Source organism: Eubalaena glacialis, chromosome 14, assembly GCF_028564815.1.
Source record: "Eubalaena glacialis isolate mEubGla1 chromosome 14, mEubGla1.1.hap2.+ XY, whole genome shotgun sequence".
NCBI lineage: Eukaryota > Metazoa > Chordata > Mammalia > Artiodactyla > Balaenidae > Eubalaena > Eubalaena glacialis.
Window position 1 is genome coordinate 63,233,058 of NC_083729.1, and position 15,430 is coordinate 63,248,487.

Sequence of the window (15,430 nt, forward strand, 5' to 3'; positions counted from 1 at the left end):
TTTATTCCCTAGTCATCTTGGTGCAGTCATTTATCCATTCACCTCCTAATGAAGACAGAAAGAATCCATCCCAGTACAGTCAGGTTCAAAGGTCATAAAGCCTCTAAAGCTTAGAATCACATAGACCTAAAAAAGCAACAACTTAGGTGGTCATCTGTCACTATTCAATTGCAAAAATTTAATTTTTCTGCATTTTTAGTTTGGGGTACATTTCTCTGTTGAGATCCTAAACAAGAGGGAAAAAGAGAAATGCCACATTCTCAATCAGTGAGATAATAATTAGCAATAATTAATTAACTGAAGTTTCTGGTAGTCCTCATTACCTGTTCAATGTGCTTCCCAACCTATACTTTTGATAAACTTCATGATCAATGGCCAGGGGTTAGGAATAGAGAGAAGGTTTGACTACAAAGGGGTAGCACAAAGGAATTTGGGGAGGTGATGCAATTGTTCTGTTTGTGGTGGTGTTTACCTGAATCTATGCATGTTTAAAAACTTATGGACACCAAAAAAAAAGATATATTGTATGTAAATATTTTTAATTTTAAAGCTACTCTAGGTTTACTTGCTAAAACTTTTTATCAGGGAGATCTAGAAGAATGTGAGAAAATAGATTCCTCTTGTTCTAGAACATCCTTAGGTCCACATCTCTGGCCCTCCTGAATATGTTTGAATATTTCTTTTTCTTCCTTTCTTTTTATTTCCTCACATACCAGTTCCCTTACCATTATTTTGATGGAGTTTTTTTGCTCAGTAAAGAAAACATCTGGCAGAGGACAAGAATAAAGCACTCACTGAGAGCACAACAATCCTAGGAATTCTCAACTGGATTTCTCCAGGGCCAGTAAGAACTATCCCCCAGGTCAAAGGGCACACCACGGGGATTTGGGGAGGGCTCTAAGTCCAAACCTCAAACTTGGCTCCACTACACTCTGCACACGTGGCAGGCGTCTAGAATTGTCAAAAGGAAAGTACAGCATACCAGTAAACTGACTTGTTCATACCAAGAAGCATCAGCACAGGAGATGAGAAAACACACTGAGCTCAGAGTATAGCTCAATCTAGTAACTGAGAAACACAATCACCACATGCATAGTGAAGTTACTTCAAGAGACTGTAGAAAGACTAAGAACCCAAAATACAATTTCCATCAACAAAATAAAGATATCCATTTAAGTCTCACTAATTTCTATGGTCTGAATTGCCCATTTAAGCAGATGTAAGGTTTGGTTTCTCACTGACATTAAAGCAATTATTGCAATATAGTACAAAAAACAAAACAAACAAACAAAAACCCTGCATTTCTTAACACTGAAGCCTGAAAAAAATAAGGAAAACCTTCAGGTTAAAAAAATTTTTTTCCCTCTAAAAGTAGTGGCTCATGCTTTCCCAAATCAGTTTGTTTAAAACTACTCATGAAAAAAATGTAGTTGCAATCATTTAATAAGAAGATGGAGAGGCAGAAAGACAGCTGGTATTAAGCTATCAATACCCAAGCTACCCCAACTGAAGACTAATTGCCTGATAAAATCACATAGATCTCAAAACAAAAACATCCAAAAATGCCATATTTATTAAGTGCCTACTGTGTGTCTAAGTACTTTACATACATGATCTTATTTGACACATTAATAAAAGAGGAAAATAAGGCTTAGATTAAGTGTTTTGCCCATTATAAGTGAGAAGTTTCAACCCAGCTTTCTTGACTCCAAACCCATGTTCTTTAATATTGAAGACACTACAAAAAAAATTTTCTACAAGAAAGACGTGACTAGGAATGGATATGAGCTAATTTTCTCTAAAAATTATTACAAAGACAGTTGACTGCTGCTCTGTATTCTCTATTATCACTATAACTGCATGACAAAGATAAGGTAAGGCACCACCTCTCCTTGTCTGCAATTAGTGCCAGCCAAGTTGATAATAAGTAAATGCCTATGGTCCTTGAGAGAGTCAGCAATGGATCCAGTCTCCTTTCTCCTATTTAAGGGTCTACATTCTTAGACCACTATCTCGAAGTGTTCTTATAACCAATATAATCAAACTCAATCTTTTTAAAGTAAAAGTAGCTTTGATTGGTGCTAATGCCTCTTTGATTATAACATTTTATAACTCATAATTCTCCTACTTATAAAATGTTACAGTAATTTTTATAGTCAATTACATGAGACCAATTTTCTTGGGTATTAATGATCCCTGCTAGCCCAATGAAAGCCTTAAAAAATAAAAGACAGTTGAAATGACCAGATCTCTATGAGATCTATTTTATAAAATTATATTAAACAGATCTAAACTTAGGGTAAAGAAGCACGAAATGTGAGAAAGCATTCGCCAAATTTAAGATGCAGTTCAAACAGTAGAATAAATTACTATCTGTAGGCAGGGCCCAAGGATTAATCACATTTAAGTAAAAATATGCAAGACTTAACAACCATTTTAAAACATGTCCTTACTGTCCTTGTTTGCTTTGTACATTCACTGTGTTAATATAAGATTAGATATTAGAATCTAATTAGAATTAATAGTGAAAGCATATCAGAACATCAAGAAAATCTGGGATCTGGGAAGAACCAGAACTGATGAGTTCTTATCCTTGAATTTAAACCCTTTAAAAATGTCAAACTTGGAACTGTTCTTTGGACCAAAGAACCATTATCCACACAGCTAAACATATACATAATAGAGAGCAAATACCATGATTCTCAAACCTGATTTAAACTTTATTATGGGTTCAGATCTTATGTCATGGTTGACTTTTTAAAATAAAGATTCCCAGTTGGGGTGGTCAGCATGTAAGGCTGCTCAAGATGAAGCTGAATTCTCAGGTCTTACAAGCAGGATTTCTAGAACTAAGAGAGAAGGAAACAGAGGAAGAGAAAGAGAGAGAGAGAGAGAAAAAGAGAGAAATAAATAGGAAAAAAATAAGAGAAGAAAAAGGAAAGGAAATGGAGGGGGGGACCCCAACCATATAAAGAGATGCAAGTAAAAGAGAATCAAGTCTTTGTTTTAAAATATATATTCCATATTTCAATCATGCAGTTGTTATAGCTGACTTGAGAAAACATCATCCATACACAAGCAGGGTAAGATAGTAACTTTATAATTAGATATAATACAAGAACACTAGTTCAAGAACGCTCCGCGAAAAGGCGGAGGAATGGCGGCTGCCCGAGCTGCGCACAGCAACGCGCTCCTTCCCGCTCCCCCACACCGGCATCGGCCCACTCATCTCACTGGTCATCTCACTGGCTGTAGAAAATGGTGAAAGAAACCACTTATTATGATGTTTTGGGGGTCAAACCCAATGCCACCCAAGAAGAACTGAAAAAGGCTTACAGGAAGCTGGCCTTGAAGTATCCACCCTGATAAGAATCCAAATGAAGGAGAGAAGTTTAAACAGATTTCTCAAGCTTACGAAGTGCTCTCTGATGCAAAGAAAAGGGAATTGTATGACAAAGGAGGAGAGCAGGCAATTAAAGAAGGTGCAGCAGGTGGCGGTTTGGGCTCTCCCATGGACATCTTTGATATGTTTTTTGGAGGAAGAGGCAGGATGCAAAGAGAAAGGAGAGGTAAAAATGTTGTGCATCAACTCACAGTAACCTTAGAAGATTTATATAATGGTGCAACAAGAAAACTAGCTCTGCAAAAGAATGTGATTTGTGACAAATGTGAAGGCCGAGGTGCTAAGAAAGGAGCAGTAAAGTGCTGTCCCAATTGCCGAGGTACTGGAATGCAAATAAGAATTCATCAAATAGGACCTGGAATGGTTCAGCAAATTCAGTCTGTCTGCATGGAATGCCAGGGCCATGGGGAGCAGATCAGTCCTAAAGAGAGATGTAAAAGCTGCAATGGAAGGAAGATAGTTTGAGAGAAGAAAATTCTAGAAGTTCATATTGACAAAGGCATGAAAGATGGCCAGAAGATAACATTCCATGGTGAAGGAGACCAAGAACCAGGACTGGAGCCACGAGATATTATCATCATTTTAGATCAGAAGGACCATGCTGTTTTTACTCGACGAGGAGAAGACCTTTTCATGTGTATGGACATACAGCTGGTTGAGGCACTGTGTGGCTTCCAAAAGCCAATATCTACTCTTGACAACCACACCATAGTCATCACTTCTCATCCAGGTCAGATTGTCGAGCATGGAGATATCAAGTGTGTGCTAAATGAAGGCATGCCAATTTATCGTAGACCATATTAAAAGGGTCGCATAATCAATGAATTTAAGGTAAACTTTCCTGAGAATGGCTTTCTCTCCCCTGATAAACTCTCTTTGCTGGAAAAACTCCAACCTGAGAGGAAGGAAGTGGAAGAGACTGATGAAATGGACCAGGGAGAACTAGTGGACTTTGATCCGAATCAGGAAAGACAGCGCCATTACAATGGAGAAGCATACGAGCATGATGAACATCATCCTCGGGGTGGTGTTCAGTGTCAGACCTCGTAATGGGGCCAGTGAATAACACTCACTGCTGGCATTTTATTTGCAGTAGTGATTGAGTGAAGGACTATAATCATAATATGCTCACTACTTGCTATTGTTTGTTTTAATATTCAACTATAGTAGTGTTTTAAAAGTTAAATGAAGAATAAACTCCAATATAAAAGTGCTGACTTTGCCCTGTATGTATGATGACTTCAGTGTGCAAGATAAGTTTAATACTTGTAAAAACTACTTTAAAATATTTCCCCTAGCATTTGTTAGGCCATACTTTGTAACTGATTTCAGCTATGTACATGGAATAGCTTAGACTGAAATGCCAGGTATATGTATTGACTTCAGTGTATGACCCTTAATTGTTCAGCCATGAAGTTAAAACAGTATTTAACTGGCAGTCAAAGAATTTGTAGAGAAGTGTTGGTCTGTCTAGTGGTATTAAGTGGGATTCATTGTGATGCCTCTGCATTTACTCTATTGCCTCAACTGTTACTGAAGATGGCATGCTATATAATTTAATTTAGCCTGTGGTATCAGTGATAGAAATGATACCTTTCTAAAGAAGGGGTTTATCATATAACATGCTGCTTCTTGAGGGCTTGCATTTGTAGAACTGCATTCCCTTCTGCTGGGCCATCTTTTTTTAATATATCTAGTTATTGGTCCTGGTTACTTCTTTTTTTTCCTTCTCTTTGGACCACAGTAAGCCTTAGAGTAGTGACTTCTGGAGCAGGGTAACTTAGAGGCTGGAGTGATGAGACCTTTACATGAAGAAGTAATTTGCATGTATGAGTTAGGAAGGTGTTTTGCAGGTATATTACAGGCTTACTTTAAACCGTTTAACTTATGCTCCAAAGAAACTGTAATTTAATGTTGGTAGTATAGCAAATTATGAATAGCTTTAATTGTATGTTTAAAGTCATATGCTCACAAGCTTAAATCTGGATATCAGAATTAAGCAATTCTTGAAGTATATGAATGTCTCCTTAATACACTGATTACAAAGCAAAAAAAAAAAAAGAATACTAGTTCATTCAGACCTGTAATGAGAGATCACTACCTATTAAACATAAACTTTAATAGTTCATTCCAATGAGATGAAAATACATCTTGCTTCCATTCATCATTTAGAAAGGCAGAGAGAGGCTGTGTCTGACCAGATCTAAACTTAGTCTGATAATGGGAATTCCCTGGTGGTCCAGTGGTTAGGACTACGCGCTTCTACTGCCAAGGGCCTGGGCAAGCTGCGCTGTGCGGCCAAAAATAAATAAGCAAATAAATAAAGGTTTGGGGCTTCCCTGGTGGTGCAGTGGTTAAGAATCTGCCTGCCAATGCAGGGGACACGGGTTCAAGCCCTGGTCTAGGAAGATCCCACATGCCACGGAACAACTAAGCCCATGCGCCACAACTACTGAGCCTGCACTCTAGAGCCCGCAAACCACAACTGCTGAGCCCACGCACCACAACTACTGAAGCCCACATGCCTGGAGCCCTGCTCCACAACTAGAGAAGCCACCGCAATGAGAAGCACGCTCACCACAACAAAGAGTAGCACCCGCTCACCCCAACTAGAGAAAGCCCGCGCGCAGCAACAAAGACCCAACGCAGAGAAAAATAAATAAATAAATAAATTTTGAAAATAAATAAAGGCTTTTTAAAAAATAGTAATAAACTTAATCTGATAATAAAGACAATAAAGTGGTTGTTCTTGGCCCCCTGTATAGTAATATTTAACAGCACTTAGGCTGTATATTTACATATTATATTTAAGGCATCATTTTAAATAACCTTTCATATCCTTGCACATTTCAGAGGCTAAATTATATAATAAAAAAACAAACAGGTAGCATCTTATTTATGTCAATAAGATCAATTCATTTCCACCTCATAAGTTACATCTAAAGTGCTGGTCTCAAGCTCAAGTCAAAAGTGAGTTCAGTGACCTGAACTTCATTTCTACATTAGTGTGGTACAATTATTCATGATACTTGGAGGCTGTAGGAAATCCCAGGAATATTGTAATGGAATGAAGTTCAGTTATTGTACGAACCACCGAAGAAAAACTTCATAGTGTAGGTCATTTTCCTTTATTGTAAATTTAACAGAAAGTTAACACTGGCTCTCTCCCACAAAACTCTGAGGCCAAGTCAAATTATATGTAGGCTAGCCTATCAGCACTACTTTCCTTCACTGCTCTTTTAACTCCCTCTTTCCCCATCTTCTCCTGCAGCAGCACAGGGACTACTCACTCACCAGAACACATGCCCAAGTGTGAAACGAGTGTGATCCTGCAACAGTGGCAGGGGTGAGGTAGTGTGACATTTTGCAACCAAAGGAAGGTATTGAAGAACTCATATTCTCTTCTGAACAATGGTAAATATTTAACTTAAGAATTCAAGGCAAGGGAAAGAGAACATTCTGGTTATCACAAATTTGCAACCTTTATCATCACTTTCAAGATTTTTATATTATTTTTTTTTAATTTGCTTTGTTACCCATTATATCAAATTTATCTGTTCACTTCTTTAATAAGGCACACAATACAACAGAGATTTGAATGGACCTCAGTTTAACTTACAACTAACACATAATTCCTTTCCCACCTTGTTACAGCTATGAATCTGAAGACTGGAGACTCCTCAATTACCCACATAAAGCAGAAAAGAAAATCAATAATGACATAGATAGGTAAAAACAGTCCCTTAAATAAGGGAACGCTTCCTCTGTACCCTGAGAGTTGGAACATTTACTACCTCATATCCAGTCCACCAACAAATCCCATGTTATACACATACACCTAATCTGACTTAAGTCTCTTTTCTTTTTTTTTTTTTGTTCAATATATCTTCCCTAAGTTATACATGCAAAACTATGCATAGTTAAGTTATACATAAAGAGTTTATTATGAGGGCTTCCCTGGCGGCGCAGTGGTTGAGAATCTGCCTGCCAATGCAGGGACACGGGTTCGAGCCCTGGTCTGGGAAGATCCCACATGCCACGGAGCAACTAGGCCCGTGAGCCACAATTACTGAGCCTGCGCGTCTGGAGCCTGTGCTCCGCAACAAGAGAGGCCGCGATAATGAGAGGCCCGCGCACTGCAATGAAGAGTGGCCCCCGCTTGCCGCAACTAGAGAAAGCCCTCGCACAGAAATGAAGACTCAACACAGCCATAAATAATAACTAAAATAACTAAATAAATAAACCCAAAAAAAAGTTTAAAAAAAAAAAAAAGAGTTTATTATGAGAAACAACTGTTTTCTCCTCTCTTCTTTCTCCCCAAATCCTGCTCCCCAGAAGCAACCACTCTTTTGATGCTTACATCTTTATCTCTACATACCATGCTTATGTGTGCTACTGCTTATTTCTTTAGGTTTTTTTAATTGTGGTAAAATTTATGACATAAAATTTTCCATTTTAACCATTTTTAACTGTACAGTTCTGTGGCATTAGGTACATTCACCTTGTTGTACAACCATCACCACCACCCATCTTCAGAACTTCTTCATCTTCCCCAACTGAAACTCTGTACCCATTAAACACTAACTCCTCATCCCTTTTACCGCTAGCCCCTGGAAACCATCATTCTACCTTCTGTCTTTATGAATTTGACTACTTCAGGAACCTCAGATAAGTGGAACTATACAATATTTGTCCTTTCATGCCTGGCTTATTTCACTTAGCATAATGTCTTCAAGGTTCATCCATGTTGTAGCATGTGTCCAAATTTCCTTTTTTAAGGCTAAATAATATTCCATTATATGTATATACCACATTTTGTTTATCCATCCATCAATGGACACTAGGGTTGTTTCTGCCTTTTGGCTACTGTGGGGTTTTTTAGTTCTAAGCATTATCTATTGACTTTCCACCATGGAAGATGGGGGTTTAAGGTCTCTTTCACATTCTTAACACACCAGCACCAAATATCTGTGCAGTGTCCATTCACGTATCCCTCTACAACAGAGATAAACCAATGGATTAATTACCTATATTAACTTTTAGCATTTAATTATTATAACTGTATAAATGCAACACATAGCCAAGCCATTTAAGATACTGTTTTTAACCTCTAAACACATTTAGGATTTTCACTTTGTCCTCTGGCTTCTGAAAATTCACAATATGCCTTGATATAAGTCTCTTTTCATCCCTTTTGTTGGATACTTGGTGGGTCCTTTAATCTGCATGTTCATGTCTTAGAATTTTGGGAAATTTTCCCATATTCTTTCTATGATGAATTCCTTCCCTTCATTTTTGCTTTATTTTTCTAGAATGCTTAGTATTCAAATGCTGGATCACCTAGACTGCCCCCTAATATTCTTATATCTTTTCTATTTCCCATGTTCTATCTCTTTTTCTTTTTACTCTTCTCTCTGGAATATCTTTTTAACTTTATTTTCCAAACCCTCCTTTAAGTGTTTCCTGCTATCATATTTTTAATTTCTAAACATTCTTTTTGTTCTCTGAACTTCTCCTTTTATGCAGCATTCTGATCTTGCTTTTTACATGTAATTTATTTTCTCTTATCTTTCTAATGCTACTGATGATAGTTTGGTTTGTTTTGCCTTTTAGGTTTTCCTCTTCTTGCATAGTCCCTATCTTCTCCAAGTTGCTTCTTTGTACGTGTTTGTTCTGACTCTACTTTCATGTTAGAATCTTTTCTCAAATATCTGGTGATCCTTAGCCATCTGCTCAAATTTTAAATTGGGAAACTAAAAAGCTGACTGAATGTACATCAGTCTAGTCTACTGTGGCCTTCAAAGTGATCTGACTTGCCCTTTATACTAGGGACTACTCAGTGGACATATCTTTAGGATACTTCTCTTGGGCTAATCATATTATTCAGAGTATTCAGATTATCTTCCAATCTCACACCTGAAGGGTATAAGCCTGGTTCTGGGAACCAAATCAGAAAAGAGGGCTGTGAGATTTAGGATAAACCTCAGTATTTAGTATATAAACTTTCACTGTTTTCAGTTTGTGTCTATTGTTCTCTGATCTTCAGCTAGAGTTGGGATCAGGTAGTTAACTGATAGGAAAAAGCTGGGGAAGGAATCCAGATGTCTAACTGGTTCTGAAATAGACATTCAACCAATCTTTCTGTTTGGGCATCAATTTTACCCCCTTTCCCTGATGCCAGCAATTTCTTAAACATAGGGGTTCTGCAAAACACTAAAAACTGTGTTGTTCTCAGTTTCTTCTACTACTGGTTTAGGACTGAGTTTTCTTGGATATGTCAGGACAATTATCACACATCTTTTTACTTTCCAATTTCCAAAAAATGTTGCTATCACCTGCTCTCCTATAGTCTTTATGTTTGGGAGCTCGTGATTTTTAAAAAAATTCCCTTAGCTGTTGTTTTTATGAGTTTAGAGAGGTGGAAGATAGAAATATATGTGTTCGACCCACTATCTTTAACAAGAAGCTAATTTGATCACTTCTTAGTACCTCCACAGTATTTTCAGATAGTTTCAAAATCCATTCAAAGTGCAATTTTAATACTTTCATATACTTAAGAATATAATTGGAATAAGAGGATATACCTTAGAATATTAAAAAAAGGATGGCTTTTCCTGAAAAATGTGAAGGTGTAGGTACATTAAATTTAATTAAATACACAATTAAGAGTAATTAATTGATTTATTAACTATCTACTATGACCAAGCACTATGCTAGCAAGGTGCTGAAGATATAAAGGTAAAAAACACACCTCTGTCCTTACAAAGACCATAAACTGGTTGGGAAGACAGATAAGTAAAGCAGCAATCATGCTAATGGTGTTCCCTAGTGCCATGAGATGCTACCTTGGAGGGCCCTAGTGGCTCTCTACCTTCCCCATTCTCAAAGCTTAGCAATGAACTGGTTCAGTAGACTGAGTCAGCTCATCTGAAGAATACTAAGTCTCTTTAGCTAATCTAAGAGGCATTGATAGAATTCCCCTAGCCAAGTCATTTCTCTGACCAGCAAGGATCCACCTAGTACATATTGACTAGATGTTCTTGCCCTTCTCCCAGCTTCCCTATCAATATTACAAGAGCAGGGTCCTTCTCCTGAGGCATGTCCCACTGTTTATACAGCAAAGTTGAACCCATCAGGTCCCTCCACAAAATGACAGGAAGATGGTATTCTCATGCACTGTTCTGACCTTTCTGCCTATAAGGTTTACTGAGGAAAAGTTACTTTATACCTACATGGCATAATACTAATTTGTGTGTGTCTATGCCTCTTGTATAACACTACCTTTATCACTTATTAAATTCTTATACTATACATTTGGGTCAATTTCTGTACTTGTATTCTGTTCTACTCAGCAGTTTATTCTTATGATACCATATTGTTTTAAATTAAGTATTACTGCTTTCTAGTACAAGCCAAGGCTCAGCAAAAGGAATATTCTCAAAAGAATTTAATCTTAAAATAACTGAAACATATATATATATATACATATATATATGCATATATGTAGTATATTTGTGAGAGATGGTATAAGTATTGCAATAGCTGCTGTTCCTCTAAAGTAATGGTCTATTTTAGGATGAGCACACTAAAAATCCATGTTCACAAATTATATTGAGAACCCATATGACAATTTTCTCTTAAAATTTAATAACAAGAAAATTTCTCCTGATAAGCTGGTGTGCTTTGCTTCGCCAAAGCAAATAAATAATATGTTTATTATATATACACACACCATATAGTTTCCTTTTTATCCTGAAGAAAACTCAAAAGCAAACTGTAATATTGCCGTCAAATTAGATTTAAGGAATAAATTCTCTTTCTTCTTTCACTCAACATGAATCAAGGGTCATTGATCTTTTCAATTTAATTGTCATCTTTTTAACTGAAATCAGGTTCAAAATATTTTAGAAGTGTATACAATAGAAATAATTTTTATGGTAAGGAGAAAAAAATGATTAAAAATGAGATCTAATTCAAGGCTGAAAATTGTCACAGAAAATTGAATTTTAGGAATAAAATTAAAAGTAGTTCAATCATCAAGTTTAACTCTAATTTTAATCTTCTCCTTCTCCATACTCTTAGAATCTATTTACATTCACCATTCATCTAGGATGGTTCTTTTTTTTTTTTTTTCTTTTAATTTAACATGTATTATAAGCCTGGGACTAAGCTAAGTACTTGATTTCCCTAAATATTTCCACATCTTTGCAAAGAAGATTAAAAATTCCAACTATAGAGTTGTGAAGACTGAATGTGATGTTTAGTAACTTGCCCACTGTCATACAGCTAACAAATGACAAATCTAGGAGTCTAACCCAAACTCCAAAGTCTATTCTGTTAACTATCATATGACTGAACAGTAAACTAAATCCCTACTATCCTCTTCAGATTCTAAAATTGTACTATCTATCATAAGCTCAGATTCTAAAATTGTACTATCATAAGCTACTCTGATTGTTGCCTACTTCAAGAATCCCACATAACACAGCTCTCACATTCCCCCACCTTACCCGCAGGCCATCCATATCATCAAAGAATAAGGCGCAAGAATTAGTACAAACACAAAAATACCAAAATCAAGAAGAAAATAAAAAGTAAATCCAGGAACACCAAAACAAGTGAGCACCAACTTCTTTGACTCCAAAGGCCATATTCTGTGGAAGTTTTGCATAGCATCCAGCACAAAAGAGATTTCAACAGCAATACTGCTTTTACTTGGCAGTCATTACATGGCCTATGTGAACTCAGTTGGTAGTACTATGCCTGATCTAAGTCAAAGATGTTCTACACAATAAATAAAACAGCACATTTTGCTCTAGTCAAGACTTAAAGAAAGTCAAGGGCTGACAGAACCATGGTGAAAGCTAATCTCACCCAAGGAACAGTTTCTTTAAAACTAGTTACTAAAGGAAGAATGCCTGGGGAGCCTTCCATTTCTTTTATAAGCAACCAGTTCCTTTTCTAAGCATCAGTCATATAACCTATATAATTTGGCAAAGCCAAGTTAGAATTTTAAAAGTAAGTAAATCCTGCCCTTTGTTAAAGGGCCCCACATAGAAATCAACTTAGCCAAGAATGTTTACCTTACAAATGTTATTTAGTCCCACAAAGCCTAAGGCAAACTAACCAAAATAACAAATACAGAACTTCCCTGCTGCACAAATCAATTCCATAACAAGTGAATTACAGAAATCAATTTCAAAAAGAGAACTAAAAAACAGCAGACAATTAACAAAGAACTACTTTAGACATTTTTTATAAAACAGTTCAAGCTAAATTGATTATTCCAAAATAAGACATACACAGTATTTTGGAAGCACACTGTAAGAATATCAACACAGAAAATGGGATAGGATAAAAGGGAGGGTTTTTCTACTTGCTTTACCTATGGCTCTACTTCCCATGGCAGACTCATAGGTGGGTCCATTAAATGATTTCATTCCAATACCATGTTAAAAAGACATATACAGGAACATGAAACGTTTTTTTGTAAAATAAGACCGCTTGACTTAAAATTCGATATGGTAATATACAGTAGAATGGACAATTTTTAAATTCCTCCTCAGATTCTGCTATATGATTGAACTTCTATCCTAGTTTTCATACTTATACATTTTTCTTACTTTTCTGCAGCTTCCCAGGTATTGTATACTGGAAGACAAGTGAAAGACTCAGAAACTTCTAGCATGACACCTTTTAAACCAGACTGACTATACCATTGTTTCCTAGACCCAAAGGCAAAATTAAAATAAAAATGTACAGTTTAGTAATAAGTAATTCTATTCAAGACCAAAATAATAGAGTGTATTAGTTTTCTACTGCTGTGTAACATACTACTATAAACTTAGTGACTTGAAACTACACACAATTATTATCTAAGTTTCCATGGGTCAAGAGTTCAACATGTTTTTGCTGGGCCTTCTGCTCAGGGTCTCGCCAGGCTGAAATCATGATGTCAGTCAGGTCTGTGGTTTCATCTGGAGCTCACAGTCTTCTAAGTTCACTCATACTGTTGGCAGAATGCAATTCCTTGTGGTTGTAGGACTCAGGTCCTCATTTTCTTGCTGACTGTCGGCTGGGGATAGCTCTCAGCAACTCAAGGCTGCCTACAGTTCCCTGCCGCGTGGCCCCCTCTAAAACATGGCATTCTGTTTCTTCAAGACCAATAGTAAAGCATCTGCTGCAGTTTTTAATCTCTCTAGCTTTATATCTGACCTCTAGACCCTCTTTTAAAGGTTCTCACCTTACATATTAGGTTCACACGTTCAAGGGAGAGGATTTTATAGGATGCACAGACCAGGGGGCAGGAATCCTGGGGACCATCTTAGAAATCTGCCTACCACATGCAATCAAAGCAAAGAGCTTCCTACAGATAAAGCTTTATCCAGAGACAATATAATACTTGGAATACAGAGAAATGGATAAACTACATATCCTTCAGGTCATCCTCAAATACTATTTTTGCATCATCCTCAAATAGTATTTTTTGCATCATATCTCTTGATAAAATTGGACAACAAACGGTTTGAGATTATAATCTCAGGTAAAAGTTTGGAGCCAAATTTGCTCATGAAACCCTAATTAGGGTGAAGTCCTTCTGGTAGTTTAACTGGTATATCCCAAAGAGAAGCCAATCTACCAACTACCTCCATCATTTCATTGTACAAAGGACAAAGCCCACCCATGGATCAATGCAGCAACTCAGGATAGGGTAAGTGGAAGAAGAAAACGGGAGATGTCCACCAAGAAAAAGCACAATCATTTACATAATTTCCAGAAGGACCCAGACCAACTATCAATATTAAGTGATACTTTCAAATCTGTTTTCTTGTATGATTCTAAAGGCCACTTAGAATTTTTTTTAAGGAAAAGAACACATTTTTAAGGCCAAAACTGCAGTTGCTGAACTAAAACTGATGATGATGATAAAGTTCTGAATAGTGGCATAGACAATGCTAAAACTGGATTAGTAAATTAGAAGGCAAACATATGGGGAAGAAATGTCAAAGAGGTGAAATTGTGAAGAAAAAAAGGCAAGAGACATGGAAATATGTATTTTTCTAAGCTCTGTAATAGCAGGTTGTAGCAGACTAGCTAGGTATTCACCAAACCTATTTCCTCTTTCTCCTGGTCACACAGATAGACTATATTTCCACTCCTCGCTTGCAGTGTATAAGCTTCTGCTGATGTAATGTTGGCAGCAGTCATATGTATCACTTACAAGCCTGGTCAATAAAAAAAAAAAAATCTCCAGGCATTATTTACTTTTTTCTCTACTGCTGTAACACTGAAAGCCACATGTTGAAGTGATAGAGCCACAAGTTGGAAGAGTCCTGGATCCCTTCACAGTCACTTAAAGAAGAGCTACCCAACCAGGAACATCCATTTTGGACTTCACATGAGCGAAAAGTAAAATTTCTATGGTGAGATTTTAGAGCTTAGCTATTACAACAGGCATCGTTATTTAAAGAAACAGGCACTGGCATTGGAAGAACGGTGTTGCCATAACAAAAAAACCTAAAATAAATGACATCAGTTTAGAGGTCAGGCAGTAGGCCGCAAGAATATATATTTAGCAAGTCAAAGGCCTGAAAAGCCCTGTGATATTGTGGCAAAACAACTGGCAAAACTGGAACCTGTAATAAATGAAAAGGCACACCGCATGTCTACTGGGTCTGTAGCTCTATAAGTGAATGTAGATAGAGAGTTATAGTGTATATTGGCATTTGCTTTCTGCTTTTAGCAAGGTTTTACACAAAAACGATGAGCACAGAATTTCCTACTTTGAAAACTGAAATTACAGGGAATAGCACAAGTCCAGAAACTTGGGCCTCAGAGGGTTAGAAAGTTGAACACATATAGATCCCAAATAGTAAAAGAAAAAGATGGTAAAAGTTTGAGCAATTAAGTCCAAAGAAGACCTCCTTGAACAAAGTGACTTAATCCTGAGGCAAAAATTAGATTCAGGTATGGTTTTCTTACCCGTTATTTCATATAGCCTCCAAGTAGGGCCTAAGTAAGAAAGAG

General features: G+C 36.9%; 1 protein-coding gene and 1 pseudogene across 4 annotated transcripts in view; one reads left to right on the top strand and one right to left on the bottom strand.

Annotated features, from left to right (window-relative positions):
• Positions 1-15,430, bottom strand: part of EXOC6B (exocyst complex component 6B) — a 732,384-nt gene that overhangs the window by 608,110 nt on the left and 108,844 nt on the right. The window lies entirely within an intron of this gene.
• LOC133074726 (dnaJ homolog subfamily A member 1-like) lies at positions 3,259-4,596 on the top strand (annotated as a pseudogene).